General features: G+C 37.1%; 1 protein-coding gene across 8 annotated transcripts in view; it reads left to right on the top strand.

Moving 5' to 3' along the window:
* FAM13A (family with sequence similarity 13 member A) overlaps positions 1–16,233 on the top strand; it is a 375,981-nt gene that overhangs the window by 204,816 nt on the left and 154,932 nt on the right. The gene's annotated exons all lie outside the window — the stretch shown is intronic.

Below are 16,233 nucleotides of genomic sequence, written 5' to 3'. Positions count from 1 at the left end.
GTGATGTACTGATATGTACAACAAACCCTTGTGACACATGGTTACCTAGTAACCTTCACATGTACCCCCAAACGTAAAATAAAAAATTTTGAAAAGAAATATATAAAAGGTAAAATGCCAAAATGTTTACTATTAAGAAAGAAAAAGGACCAGCCTGGCCAACATGTTGAAACCCCATCTGTACTAAAAATACAAAAAAAAATTAGCCGGGATTGGGTGGTGGGCTCCTGTAATCCCAGCTAATTGGGAGACTGAAGCAGAAAGAATTGCTTGAACCTCGGAGGCAGAGGTTGCAGCGAGCTGAGACCGTGCCTTTGCACTTTAACCTGGGGAACAAGAATGAGACTCCATCTCATAAATAAATAAATAAATAAATAAATAAATAAAAATTTTTCTAGCCTCCAACATAGGAAATAGTCAAGTGCAATAGATCTTCCTAGGGTACCTCTAAGCATAATAGAAATGCATGAGATGCATTTGCCCTTCTGGGCATAAAGTAAAATGTTCAGCTGTAATTTTTTAAAATAAAAATCACTTTGTTGATGTTTCATAATTATGAAGTAACACGTAATCAATGGGAAGTATTTACATAAATTTTAACAAGAAAAAATAAGGACTACTATAGATATGATAACATAAAGGCATTAATGTGTAAAATTTTGTTTCCCTTAGTAAGAAAAAATCCAAAATGCACATAATTGTTTTGCCAGTGAAAAGAAAAATTTCTTTTTTTTCTTCAACTTTGATTTTAGGTTCAGAGGTACAAGTGCAGGATGTACAGACTTGTTACATAGGTAAATGTGTGCCATGGTGTTTGCTGCACAGATTCCTACCATCACCTAGGTATTAAGCCCAGCATCCATTAGCTATTCTTGCTGATGCTGTCCCTCACCCTAAGCTACCCCACCGACAGGTCCCAGTGTATGTTATTCCCCTCCCTGTGTCCATGTGGTCTCATGATTCAGCTGCCATTTATAAGTGAGAACATACAATGTTTAACTTTCTGTTCCTGCATTAGTTTGCTGAGAATAACGGTTTCCAGCTCCATCCATGTCCTAAAAAGGACATGATCTCATTCCTCTTTATGGCTGCATAGTATTCCAGAGTGTATGTGTACCACATTTTCTTTATCCAGTCTATCATTGATGGGCATTATGGTTGATTCCATGTCTTTGCTACTGTAAGTAGTACTGCAGTGAACATATGTGTGCATGTATTGTTATAATAGAATGATTTATATCCTTCTGGGCATATACCCAGTAATGGGATTGCTGGGTCAAATGGTATTTCTGGTTCTAGATCTTTGAGGAATCAATACTCTCTGCCACAGTGGTTAAGCTAATTTACACTTCCACCAACAGTGTAAAAGCATTTCTTTTTTTCTGCAACCTCATCAGCATCTGTTCTTTCTTGACATTTAATAATAGCCATTCTGACTGGCATGAAATGGTATCTCATTGTGGTTTTGATTTGCATTTGTCTAATGATCAGTGATGTCAAGGTTATTTTCCTGATTGTTGGCCACATAAATGTCTTCTTTTGAGAAGTGTCTGTTCATGTCCTTTGCCCACTTTTTAATAGGACTTTTTTTCTTATAAATTTGTTTAAGTTCCTTGTCAACTTGATGTCAGACCTTTATCAGATGAATAAGTTGCAAACATTTTCTCCCATTCTGTAGGTTGTGTGTTCACTCTGGTGACAGTTTCTTTTGCTGTGCAAAAGCTCTTTCGTTTCATTGGATCCCATTTGTCAATTTTTGCTTATGTTACAATTGCTTTTGGCGTTTTCATCATGAAATCTTTGCCCATGCTTATGTCCTGAATGGTATTGCCTATATTTTCTTGTAAAGTGTTTACAACAAATGTAAAACCCAAAACTATAAAAATCCTAGAAGTCTTTAATCTATTTTGAGTTAATTTTTGTATAAGGTTTAAGGGAGGGTTCCAGTTTCAATTTTTGGCATATGGCTAGCCTTTCTCTCAGCACCATTTATTAGAGAATCATTTTCCCATTGTTTGCTTTTGTCAGTTTTATCACAGATGAGATAATTTTAGGTGTTCGGTCTTATTTCTAACTTCTCTATTCTATTCCATTGGTTTATGTGTCTGTTTTTGTACCAGTACCATGATGGTTTGGTCAGTACCATGCTGTTTTGGTTACTGTAGCCTTGTGCTATAGTTTGAAGTCAGGTAGCATGATACCTCCAGCTTTGTTCTTTTTGCTTAGGCTTGTCTTGTGTGTTTGGTTCCATATGAATTTTACAATAGTTGTTTTCTAATTCTCTGAAAAATGTCAATGATAGTTTAATGGGAATAGCATAAACTACTTTGAGCCATATGACTATTTTCATGATACTGATTCTTCCTATCCATGAGCACGGAATGTTTTTATATTTGTCTGTGTCCTCTCTGATTTCTTTGAGCAGTGGTTTGTAGTTCTCCTTGAAGAGGTCCTTTACTTCCCTTGTTAGCTGTATTCCTAGGTATTTTATTCTTTTTGTAGCAATTGTGAATGGGAGTTCATTCATTATTTGGCTCTGTTGTTGGTGAATAGGAATGCTATGATTTTTTCACTTTTCTTTTGTATCCTGAGACTTTGCTGAAGTTGCTTATCAGCTTAAGAAGCTTTTTTGGGTGAAATAATGGAGTTTTCTGGATATAGGATCATGTCATATGCAAATGGGGATAGTTTGACTTTCTCTCTTCCTATTTGAATACCCTTTCTTTCTTTCTCTTGCCAGAGTGTCCTGACCAGAACTTCTAATATTATGTTGAATAGGAGTGGTGAGAGAAGGCATTCTTGTTTTGTGTCAGTTTTCAAGGAGAATGCTTCCAGCTTTTGCTCATTCAATATGATATTGGCTGTGGGTTTGTCATATTATTATTATTATTATTTTGAAGTATATTCCTTCAATACCTAGTTTATTCAAAGTTTTTAACGTTAAGTATGTTGAATTTTATCAAAGGCCTCTTCTGCATCTATTGAGATAATCAAGTGTTTTTTTTTCTTTAATACTGTTTATGTGATGAATCACACTTACTGATTTGCATATGTTGAACCAACCTTGCATCCCAGGGATGAAGCTGACTTGATCATGGTGCATATGCTTTTTGATGTGTTGCTGGATTTTGTTTGCCAGTGTTTCATTGACAACTTTTGCATCAATGTTCATCAGGGATATTGGCCTGAAGTTTTCTCTTTTCGTTGTATCTCTGCCAGGTTTTGGTATCAGGATAATGCTGGACTCATACAGTGAGTTAGGGAGGAGTCCCTGCTTTTCAATTTTTTGGAATAGTTTCAGTGGAAATGATACCACCTCTTCATTATACCTCTGGCAGAATTCATCTGTGAATCTTTCCAGTCCTGGGCTCTTTTTGGTTGTAGGCTATTTCTTACTGCCTCGATTTCAGAACTCATTATTGGTCTATTCAGAGATTCAGTTTCATCCTGTTTCAGTCTTGGGAGGGTGTATGTGTCCAGGAATTTAAACATTTCTTCTAGATTTTCTAGTTTATGTGCATAGAGATGTTTGTAGTATTCTCTGATGCTTGTTTGTACTTCTGTGGGATCAGTGGTGATATCTCCCTTATTATTTCTGATTATTTGATTCTTCTTTCTTTTATTCTTTATTAGTCTAGCCAGTGGTCTATCTAATTTTTTCAAAAAAGCAGCTCCTGGATTTGTTGATTTTTTGAAGGGTTTTTCATGTCTCTATCTCCTTCAGTTCCTCTCTGATAATGGTTATTTCTTGTCTTTTGCTCGCTTTGGGGTTTGTTTGCTCTTGGTTCTCTAGTTTTTTAGTTGTGATGTTAGGCATTTAGTGCTATAAATTTCCCTCTTACCACTGCTTTAGCTGAGTCCCAGAGATTCTGGTACATTGTTTCTTTCTTCTCATTAGTTTCAAATAACTTACTGATTTCTGCCTTAATTTAATTATTTACCCAAGTGTCATTCAGGAGCAGGCTGTTCAATTTCCATGTAGTTGTGTGATTTTGAGGGAATTTCTTAATCTTGAGCTCTAATTTGATATCACTGTGGTCTGAAAGACTGTTATGATTTCAGTTCTTCTGCATTTGTTGAGGAGTGTTTTACTTCTGATCATGGGATCAGTATTAAAGTAAGTGCTGTGTGGTGATGAGAAGAATATATATTCTGTTTTTTGTGGGTAGAGAGTTCTGTGGGTATCTATCAGGTCTGCTTGATCCAGAGCTGAGTTCAAGTCTTGACTGTCTTTGTTAATTTTCTGTCTCAATGATCTGTCTAATATTTTCAGTGGGATGTTAAAGCTCCCACTATTATTGTGAGGGAATCTAAGTCTCTTTGTAGGTCTCCAAGATCTTGCTTTATGAATCTGGGTGCTCCTGTATTGGGTGTATATATATTTAGGATAGTTAGCTAGTCTTGTTGACTTGAACCATTTTCCATTATGCAATGCCTTTCTTTGTCTTTTTTATCTTTGTTGGTTTAAAGCCTGTTTTGTCAGAAACTAGGATTACAACCTCTGCTTTTTCTGTTTTTCATTTGCTTGGAAATTTTCCTCCATCCCTTTATTTTGACCCTATGTGTGTCTTTGCACAGGAGACCTGTCTCTTAAAGACCATGGGTCTTGACTCTATCCAGCTTGCCATTCTGTGTCATTTAATTGAGGCATTTAGCCCATTTACATTTAAGGTTAGTATTGTTATGTGTAAATTTGATCCTATCATCGTGATGCTGGCTGCTTATTTTACAGACTTGTTTATGTGGTTGCTTTATAGTATCACTAATCTGTGTACTTCAGCATGGTTTTGTACTGGCTGGTAACAGTTCTTTTCCATATTTTGTGCTTCCTTCAGGAGCTCTTGCAAGGCAGGCCTGGTAGTGACAAATTCCCTTAGCATTTGCTTGTCTGCAAAGGATCTTATTTCTACTTTCATTATGAAGCTTAGTTTGGTCAGATATGAAATTCTGGGTGGGAAATTCTTTTCTTTAAGATGTTGAGTATAGGTACCTAATCTCTTCTAGCTTGTAGAGTTTCCACTGAGAAGAGGTCCATGGTTAGTCTGATAGGCTTCCCTTTGTAGGTGACCTGGCCTTTCTCCCTGGCTGCCCTTAACATTTTTTCTTTCATTTTGCCCTTGGAGGATCTGATGATTATGTATCTTGGGGTTGTTCTTCTCATGGAGTATCTTACTGGGGTTCTCTGGATTTCCTGAATTTGAATGTTGGCCTGTCTTGCTAAGTTGGGGAAGTTCTCCTGGATGATATGTGTTTTTCAGCATATGAAGTATGTTTTCCAACTTGGTGCCATTCTCCTCATCTCTTTCAGGTACCCTAGTCAGTTATAGGTTCGACCTCTTTACATAAATCCCATATATCTCAGAGGTTTTGTTTATTCATTTTCATTCTTTTTTCAGTATTCTTGTCTGCCTGTCTAATTTCAGAAAGGAAGTCTTCAAGCTCTGATATTGTTTCCTCCACTTGGTCTGTTCTGCTATTGATACTTGTGATTGCATTGTGAATTTCTTGTATTGTGTTATTCACTTACATCAGGTCAGTTATGTTCCTCTCTAAACTGGTTATTCTGGCTATCAGCTCCTGTATTGTTTTATTATGACTCTTAGCTTCTTTGCAGTGGGTTACAACATGCTCCTTTAGCTCTGTGAAGTTCTTTATTACCCATCTTCTGAAGGCTACTTCTGTCAATTCAGCCATCTCAGCCTCCACCCAGTTCTGTGCCTTTGCTGGAGAGGTGTTGCAGTCATTTGGAGAAGAGACACTCTGCTTTTTGAGTTTACAGCATAGAAAAATTTCTTTAATCCAAAATGTTTCACGAGGATTTGATCATTTGTTTGTCCACCCAGAAAAGTAATTGTATTAGTTTTATAGCCCGACAGTTTTCTAATCTTTGATCTTTTCATTTGAAGAGAATGCCTACTTACTAAGTATATATAATACTCCTAACTAGCCACCATGACATTTATTTATTTATTTACTTACTTCCTTACTTACTTATTTTCTTTCCATAAGTTTTTGGGGAACAGGTGGTATGAGGTTACATGAGTAACCCAATAGTGGTGATTTGTGAGATTTTGGTGCACTCATCACCCAAGCAATATACACTGCACCCAATTTGTAGCCTGTTTTCCCTCAACTCCTTCCCACCCTTTCCCCAAAAGTCCACTGTATCGTTCTTATCCCTTTGCATCCTCAGAGCTTAGCTCCCACTTACGAGTGAGAACAATGTTTGGTTTTCCATGACTGAGTTACTTCACTTAGAATAGTAGTCTCCAGTCTCATCCATGTTGCTGTGAATGCCATTAATCCATTCTTTTTTATGGCTGAATAGTATTTCATCATACACACACACACACACACACACACACACACACCCCAACCACAGTTTCTTTACCCACTCATTGATTGGTGGTCATTTGGGCTGGTTCCATATTTTTGCAATTGTGAATTGTGCTGCTACAAACATGAGTGTGAAAGTATCTATATGGATAATGACTTCTTTTCCCTTAGGTAGATACCCAGTAGTGGGATTGCTGGATAAAGTGGTAGTTCTGCTTTTAGTTCTTTAAGGAATCACCACACTGTTTTCCGTAGTGGTTGTACTTGTTTATGTTCCCACAAGTGGTGTAGAAGTGTTCCCTTTTTACCACATCCATGCCAACATCTATTTTTAAAAATTTTCGTGTTATTAGCCACCATGACATTTATAGAGCTACATTTTTTCCAGTTCTAAGACAATATATTCTCCAAACTTTTTTGAATTCACTGCAGGCAAAATTTTTAAAAACTCTATTTTCTGATTTTGATAGGAAGTTACTATAAAAATAATTGTAATTTTATTTTCAAAGACAATTCAAGAGCAGCACTGAGCTATTACTTAGTGTTTAACTTATGGCAAGAGTATATGGTTTATTTTTAAAGAAATAAAAATATCTTTCCTAAAACTTATTATACTTTAATTTTTTTCTGGAAAATTATTTCAGCTATCTATTATGGTTTCCTTTCTTGACTCAAACTATTTTTTGTGTCTTTTTAACTGAAATATTTGCATGTCCCAACTTATAGATGATTAATTCAAATGTGTAGTAGAAATTTGGTTTACTGTACACTTAGTAAACATTCAGTGTCAAAAATATACTCACTAAACAAATGCATTTTGGGAAAAAAACATGGGATTTGAGGAACATTTTTAGGTAACATTTGCTTATTAACTCTACATGTATCGACTCCTTTGAGGTGATGAGACCTTAAATGAATCACATACTAAATGAGATATACTCTTGAAACTGGTCATAAAAATGTTTTGAAGTGATTCTATTACTCTCATGAAATTAGTCCCATTCATAATATGTTATTTATGCAAAGAATCATAATTAATGCGTACTTATTATCCTCCCTTTTATCTATCTGGCTGTATAGTTTATGACCAACTAATTCAATAGAGAAATTACTTCATTGGTTAAGTCTTGGTTTGTGACTAGTTTCTTTGTGGTCTTACATGGATAAGTTTAAGTTTACATGAACAAACAAAACTCCACTTAGTTTAGGGTGATAATCTTTGTAATATCAAATCTCAGAAATGAGGCAGAGCCTGTGAACTATAAGAGATTATTAAGGTAGTAACTCTGTCACCAAGATTTTATCTTAAAATCTTGTTTTTCTCCAGTTGATCTTTGAAAACTAAATCTGAGAACACCTTCAAAATACGGTTAGTGTGCCCTTTCTAGGGTGACTTAGTGAGCTGTGAGGGTGATGCATATCCTTGGTATTAATGGTACTCCAGTTGGCCTCCATTGCTGTCTTTCTCAGACATCTCTAGTTACAGCTGTATTTGCCTTGGACAGTTAAGTATTTCTGATCCCTATACGCGCTAGAGATGTAAAATGGTAATCCAGAAATGACTTATGTTCATTAGCTCTGGAGATGTCTCTGTCATCTAAGCCATCTGTCCGTAACTGTGTTCCCTCTGCCAGCTGGTGTCTCTGCTCTTGAGAAATGAGAAGTGTTTATTTCTTTTCCTTAGGTAGGAAAGCCACATCTTAATTTGAGTCCAGGATGAAAAAGATGATACCTCTATTACACAGTGCCATGGCACTTCTGGATGAGTAATGATTCCCAGCCCTGCTGGCTCAAGGACGTACTCTTGTAGCTATTCCATGCCTAATACTGCATAGACTATGTATGCCACAGATAATTGGAATGGATGACACAAAAGAGAACATGAAATAGATTTTTAGATCAAGAGATATAGAATATAGAACGACACAGCTCCTTCTAACACAGTATAGTTGTTTGGAGAGGAGACAAAGTTTTCTTCTACCAGACAGAGGTGCTATGGCTCTAAGCCTCACAACCCATTTACTTTGCTCAATATGTAAACCCTGAAGAGAATCCAGTGAACTGAGGGAAGAAAACGATCTTCCTTCTCTTTTCCCTTGGGGTATGCTCTAGACTTCACACTATAGTTGCTGCGTTCTTAACCTTACCAAAAAAACTCAAAGTAGGTCATTGTATGAGGATAAATATGAGGTTTATTCAGTGCTAGTATGAAGGTATAAAATAACCAATGATCTATTTCCATTTTGACTTTTATCAGGGGATACAAAATGTACTGATAAATTAAAATTATAAGCACATGATAGTTTTGGTTAGTTATTAGATTCTCCTAATGCTTTCATAGATGTTTCTTTTATTAAACAGAGTCATATTAACTATAAGATGTGGGATAAAGATAGTGTAGTTGTCAAGCAAACAGTTATGGAGTAGAAGCAATTGTTAACTTGTTTTTCTTTTCAAAGCTTAATGTTTCAGGAACCATGAAGCATTTAAGAAGAGATTTTATTCCATAATGAGATGAGATGTCACAGTTATTTTTTTCTTTGATGTTTTTAAAAATGCCTGTGCAAAGTCAACCAGATACTTAAAATAATACAAGGTTTTGAGAAAAGTTAGTGACCATTATAATTTTTTAATATACAGTTCATGAAATAACTTAATAAACATTGAATTTTACCAAGTTTCCAAGTTATTTTAAAATCAGTGTTAATGGGCATGCATACATTTTATGTTTCTTTCATTAACATATACATTATAATTAGTATTCTGCTTTTTCCAGTTAACATTATTTACGTTATAGGTTTCCATGCATCAACCTAGTTTGTATGCTTATTGTTTTAGTAAAAGTAATAGTATTAGTAGTAATAGAAATAATACTGATGATGATGATAACTAACATCAGTCAAGTGCCAAGTGTTGTACTAACTACTTAATGTATATTATCTCATCTAATAATCATAATATTTCATGTGTTGTCATATCATATTTAGCCATTTTGAATATTTGAGACTTTCTAAGTTATCATTAGTATAAAAAGCACAACTATGTAAGTGATAATAAAGAATAACTTTTGAATATGGAATAGTATTATTTTCTTAGATTTTATTACCTATAGTAGAATTAAAGGATATAAGTAGCTTTATAATTAAAGGATATGACTGTGGTATCCTAATGTACCATCTTTACTCTCTCATTTTAACACTATTGAAAAATTAAATTAGGCCAGGTGCGGTGGCTTATGCCTGTAATTCCAGCACTATGGGAGGCTGAGGTGGGTGGATCACTTGAGGCCAGGAGTTCTAGACCAGCCTGGCCAACTTGGCAAAACCCTGTCTCTACTCAAAATACAAAAATTAGCCGGGCATGGTGGCACACGCCTGTAATGTCAGCTACTCAGGAGGTTGAGGCACGAGAATTGCTTGAACCTGGGAGGCTGAGGTTGCAGTGAGCCAAGATCACCACTGCACTCCAACCTGAGTGACAGAGTGAGACTCTGTCTCAAAAAATAAAAATAAAAATAAATTAAAATTAATACTTATCACTTCCATGCATGTTATTATAAGAACCCTGCATATCTATATATCTATACATCATATATGTTATAGTTTTGCAGGTTTTAAAACATTATATAATAATAGTACACAGTGTGTTGCCTTCTGTGGCTTCCTTTTTTTTCTGTTCAATATGCTGTCAATATTAACTTTCAGTAAGAATATGGTTGTTATTCTAATTTTTCCCCAATACTTAGATTGTCTCCAATATTTAAGTCACTTCCAATTGTTTGCTATTACAAATATTTTTAAGTGAATAATTTCACATGACTCATTCTATGCACATATGGAAATATTAGATCGTAAGCATGTGCATCTTTAACTTGTCAGGATGTTATAAATGCTCTCTTAGGATGTTGCATCAATTTACATGCTAACACCTGTATATGATTGCTTCCATTTTTCACATCCTCACCAGTCCTTGGTAATAGGAGTTTTTGTTACTATTTTTCCTCAGCCTAATGGTTATAAGATGCATCTTCATCTTGCTATTGCCTTAATTTGGACTGCACTAATTTCTAGTTGTGCCAGAGACACTGAATATCCATGTGTTTCCCAGCCCCTTTGCAGTTAGGTCTGGCCAGTCAACCACTTTCAGTCAATATAGTCTTACTTCAGGAGCAGAAAATTCAGAAGCTTTTGCATAACTCTTGAACCGTTTCTTTTTTTTCTTTTTCTTTTTTTTTTTGAGACGGAGTCTCGCTCTGTTGCCCAGGCTGGAGTGCAATGGCGAGATCTCCGCTCATTGCAAGCTCCGCCTCATGGGTTCATGCCCTTCTCCTGCCTCAGCCTCCCGAGTAGCTGGGACTACAGGTGCCCGCCACCATGCCTGGCTAACTTTTTGTATTTTTAGTAGAGACAGGGTTTCACTGGGTTAGCAAGGATCGTCTCCATCTCCTGACCTCATGATCCGCCCACCTTGACCTCCCAAAGTGCTGGGATTACAGGCGTGAGCCCCCGCGCCAAGCCTGAACTGTTTCTTATTGTACAGCAGCTACACAGTGGAGCATGGACCTTTTAGTTTCTTTGTGGAACAGAACCCCCTGTCAACCTGCATTGGATTTGTGTCATGACCAAAAAATAAACTTCTGTTTTGTGAAGCTACTGAGATTTCGGTTTTAATTTGTAACCTCATCATAATGAAGTCTATCCTGATTAATACAAATGGGCAGCTTTTCATATGTTTATGTTGTCATGTGTTTGTTAAGCTTTGATCATATCCGTGATGATTAATTTGTGTGCTGCTTTCTTCTATCACTGACAGTTTTACTGTTGGATTATCACTTTTTAAATGATTTGTAAGAGTTTGTTAGCTGTTATCAGTTGTATGTAGTCAAAGTACCTTTTCTCAGTTTTTTGGTTTTCCTTTCACATTGAATATAGTGCCTTTTAATGTATAGATTTTTTTAATATGATCAAATAAATCAATGTCATATCAACTAAAAATAATGTAATATCAGTGAAAAATGATGAGCATTGTTTATTCTTTTTCAAGCCTTTTATCATTTAACTTGTTTTCTTTTTTTCTTTCTTTTGGTTTTGTCCTACTGTGTTGGTAGTGCTTTCAGTACAAGGTTAGGTAAAAGTGGCGATAGCATGACCCCTTGACTTACTCCCAGATTTTAAGGGAAAATTTCTACATCTGACTTTTAAGTATGAGCTTGGCACTTAAAAAAATTATTTTAGAATGCCAGACACATAGTGGACCCTTAATAAAGACTTGAAAGTGAATAAATTATTCAACTGCTACTTTTATTTTGTATGAAAGTAGTTAGCATCAGTATTTTGGTTGTTGTTTCTTTCTTTCAGAAGACAGGATCTTGCTCTGTCTGTGGCCCGGGCTGGAGTACAGCGACTCAGTCTTAGCTCACTGAAACCTCAGCCTCCTGAGTTTAAACAATCTGCCTGCCTCAGCCTCCCGAATAGCTGAGACTACAAATGGCCACCATGCCCAGCTAATTGTTTTATTTTTTGTAGAGACAGGGTCTCACATCCTTGCCCAGGTGGGTCTCAAACTCCTGGCTTTAAGCACTCCTCCCACCCCAGCCTCCCAAAGTGCTAGGATTACAGGCTAAGCCACTGTGCCCAGCCAGTGTGTTTTTATATCTGTTTTCTTTTATATATCTGCTTATTACTGGCTTTATGACATTTGCTGTGTTTGGTAGTTATGCTTTATGACCTTAAGAAGGCTCTCTCATATCTGTAGTTTGCTAAGAGTTTTTGTCTTAAATGAGTTAAAGTTTAGCAATGTTTTCTTCTGCATCTGTTAAGATAATTGTATGGCTTTTCTCTTTTACTCTTTTATTGTGAGGAGTTTTATTGATAGATTCTTCTAACCTTCAACCAAGATTGTATCACAGGAATAAACCAGTTCTCAACCTGGCCTTGATACATATTTTTAAATATCTTACAGGTTTTGAGTAGCTGATTTTTTGTTTAGTATGGTTATATCCATGTTTCTAAGTGTGTTTCGTTCTACATACTTTTGGTATGTTGTATAGCCTAATAAAGTGAATTGGAGAGAGTCTCTCTTCTTTTTTCTTATTCTTTTTTCTTTTTCTTGAGGCAGGGTCTCACTGTCTCACCCAGGCTGGAGGGCAGTGGCATGATCACAGCTCACTGCAGCCTCAATCTCCCATGTTTGTGCCTCCCAATTCAGCCTCCTGAGTAGCTGGCACTACAGGAATGTGCCACCACACCTGGCTAATTTTTGTATTTTTTTTGGAGAGATGCAGTTTTGCCATGTTGTCCAGGCTGGTCTCAAACTCCTGAGCTCAAGTGATCTACCTGCCTCAGCCTCCCAACGTGCTGAGATTACAGGCGTGAGCCGCCGTGCCAGGCCCAAGTCCCTTTTTTCTAATCTCTGAAACAATTAAGATTGGGACTATCCATTGTTTTACTATTTGGTAGAATGTACTGATAAAACTTTCTAGGTCTGGTAGTGTTTATTGGCTTATTTGTTTTTGATGTTTTTGTTATTTGTTTTGGTAAACTGGCTTTTAACTAATAATCAATTTCTTTTATGGATATAGGTCTATTCACGTTTCTGTTCTGAATTTGTTTTGATGAGTTTTCTAGGAAATTATCTATTTTAAGTAATTAAATTTATCAGCATAAATATTTAAATGTTAACTCTTATTTTAAAAATATTCTCTCTGTAGTTACAAACTTCTTTTCATTTGTAGTATTCTCTTTTGAGACCTTCTCTTTTTTGCTCCTGATTGGGCATGCCAGAAATTTGTCTATTTTAATTATACTTTTCAGAGAACCAGCTTTTATTTTGGTTGATTCTCTACTCTATCTTTGTTCCCTATTTCACTGATCTCTGATTGTTATTTCCTTTCTTCTCTGTATCTATTGTCCATATGGAGACCTTTGTTTTTTTCTGTCGGCTTTTCCTCCATAGACATATATTTTAAATATGGTTCTTATGTGTTGTGATATTGAAGCTTAATTATCAATTCCATGAGTGTATTTGCTCTATATACTAAAAGTCTCTTTTGAGGTGTTGAGTCTTTCTAGACGCTATAAGCATTCGTAACCCTAGGCCAAGGAATAAAAGGGACTCTGAGAGTCTCTAGATCAGTGCTGCGGGGAAATCCAGTGCATATCCAGCCTGTTCTCCCTGGTTCAGAGGATCCAGCTTCCTAAGAAACTGGGTTTAGATACCTGACCCCTGACCTACCCTGGACCTGAATCATCTCCTCTCGCATATCTTCCCTGCTTTGATAAGCACCCTGAAGCTTAGGCTCAGTTTGAACATTTCATCCCATCTATTCTATGCCAGGTGCTGGGATGCAAAAGTGAATAGCTACTGCCTCTTATCTCAAGGAGCCAGGCTGAGCTGGAGACCAGGCAGACATACAGGCAACTAACTAAAAACATCACATGTGCTGGACTGATTTTCTCACCTCCAATCTACCTTTGGTTTCACCTTCCTATTTGGCAAAGAACCAAATTATCCTGGTTGCCCTTATTTTTCATTAACCCTAAAGTTCTCACTGACCTCTGTCTTCCAGTTTCCCTTCATTTGCTCTGTTCTACAATTTTGACCAATATGTAGCCAAGGTTTTTAATGCTAACTGCTATAACAAACATCCCCATTAAAGTATGGGCTATGTTCAAAATCAGTGTGTTTCTCAGTCCTTTCACAGTCTGATGCAGGTAGAGTGGGATTCCTAGGCAGCAAGACCCTAAGCAGTGATTCTGGTCACAGGCTGCTTCCATCTTCTACCTGTGTCATCTGAAAACATGGCTTCCGAAATGGGCACTGAAAAAGAAAATAGAAGGCGTGTGCAAAGTTCACAGGTCCATAACCGCCACAGCACAGAAGTGATACTTGTCCCTTCTACTTACATTCCAGAACTCAGTAACATTCTTGGAAGTCTGGGAAATGTCGTCTTGCAGTGAGCACAGGAAGAGGGAATGAAATAGGAGTTGATGAATACGTAGTATTATTGCCACAACTCACCCTTCTGTTTGCCACCTATATTTTTCCATTTCTTTTATCATGCAAGAAACACATTTACTCCCTCTACAAAGATGAAAATCCAAAGAACCAAGCAGTCGTTACAACCAGCTTACAAGACCAGAATTTCTTGGTGATACATGAGTACTCCATCTGGTCTAGACGTGGCCCTTCTCGGTCTGAGAATCTGTGAAATAAAAAGATGAATTGCCTGTCCCTCCCTCCACACACATATCGCCATATACAAACGGGACAGTATAACCACACTCAACAATCCCATTCACACTTCAGTACACACACACACAAGCACACACACGCAGAGAAAGTAGCAGAGGCTCCCTGATTAGACCTAATTCTGTTCCCTGTGAGGAATTCCATTGTCTGTTTTCTTTCTGGCTGCTGCCTTCACCCTCTGGGATTCCGCTCCTTGTCATTATTCCCCTGGGAGTGGGTATAGGGAGTGTGTTCCTTCAACTGTGCAACTTTCCTACTGTTCATGAAAGTTTGGTGACTCGATTTTTTTTTTTTTTTTTTTTTTTTTTTTTTTTTGAGATGGAGTCTTGCTCTGTCTCCCAGGCTGGAGTGCAGTGGTGCTATCTCAGCTCACTGCAAGCTCTGCCTCCCAGGTTCAGGCCATTCTCCCACCTCAACCTCCCAAGTAGCTGGGACTACAGGTGCCTGCCACCATGTCCGGCTAATTTTTTTTTTTTTTTTTTTTTTTTGGTATTTTTAGTAGAGACAGGGTTTCACCGTGTTAGCCAGGATAGTCTCAATCTCCTGACCTCGTGATCCGCCTGCCTCAGCCTCCCAAAATGCTGGGATTGCAGGCGTGAGCCACCGCGCCAGGCTTCGAGGATTGTTTTAAGCCTTGAATGATAAAGGCTTTTTTAGTCTGGGCTGATTTATTTATTTATTTACTTGTAATGATAGTCATGGTAGTTGCTTAGTTGGTTTGTTGTGGCTTGAAGGAAGTTGACAGTAAGTTCATGCAAAAATGTAAAAATTGACTTTTGATCTGTTTGCTCTCAGTGAGGTGCATGTGCCAGCTATAATACCGTAAGTAGCACTGACTTCTCCTCTGCCTTTCAAATCTCGAGAGAAATCCTCTCACTGGAAGACATTTACCAGAATCCTACTGGCAGAAGATTCTGGGAAATACAGTTTCTGGGCTTTAAGCCTGGCAGTGTAAAGCTATCTTATAAAAATTATATGAAATTATGTTTCAAATAAGCAGGATAAACCATATGTGCTAGTCAATTGATTAGAGATGGCTTCATGGAGGAGACAGAATTTAAGTAGAAAATTTAAAAAGAAGAACTGGAAACTGGCCAGAGGAAAGATTTCAGTTAGAATGACATAAGCAAAGAACATAAGGGGAAAATGAGCATCATATGCTTTGAGCAGAGTTGATAGACCAGTCTATAATGGGTAGAAGGTTGATGAAGGGAAGTATTAGAAGATAAATTCTGAAAAATAGGCTGCAGCCAAATTGTAGAGTGGTTTGATTTTTAAATCTTGCATAAAGATTGCCTTGCTGTCTGACAAAATTTACTAAACAAAATCAAGAGCAAACAAACATAAAACAAATTTAAAGAAGAAAGGGAAATTTATTTTCTTGTTTCAGAGAGGTTTTAGAAAAATAACAAGAAAGGCACATATGGACCAGGCACAGTGGCTCACACCTGTAATCCCAGCACTTTGGGAGGCCAAGGCAAGCAGATCACTGGAGGCCAGGAGTTTGAGGCCAGCCTGGCCAACATAGCGAAACCCTGTCTCTACTGAAAATACAAAAAAATTAGCTGGGCATGGTGGCACACCTCTGGAGTCCCAGCTATTCAAGAGGCTGAAGCAAGAGAATCACTTGATCCTGGGAGACAAAGA

This window comes from Chlorocebus sabaeus, chromosome 7 (assembly GCF_047675955.1).
Source record: "Chlorocebus sabaeus isolate Y175 chromosome 7, mChlSab1.0.hap1, whole genome shotgun sequence".
Classification (NCBI taxonomy): domain Eukaryota; kingdom Metazoa; phylum Chordata; class Mammalia; order Primates; family Cercopithecidae; genus Chlorocebus; species Chlorocebus sabaeus.
The sequence above is the reverse complement of the archived record's forward strand: the minus strand, read 5'-3'. Positions and strand labels throughout refer to the sequence as shown.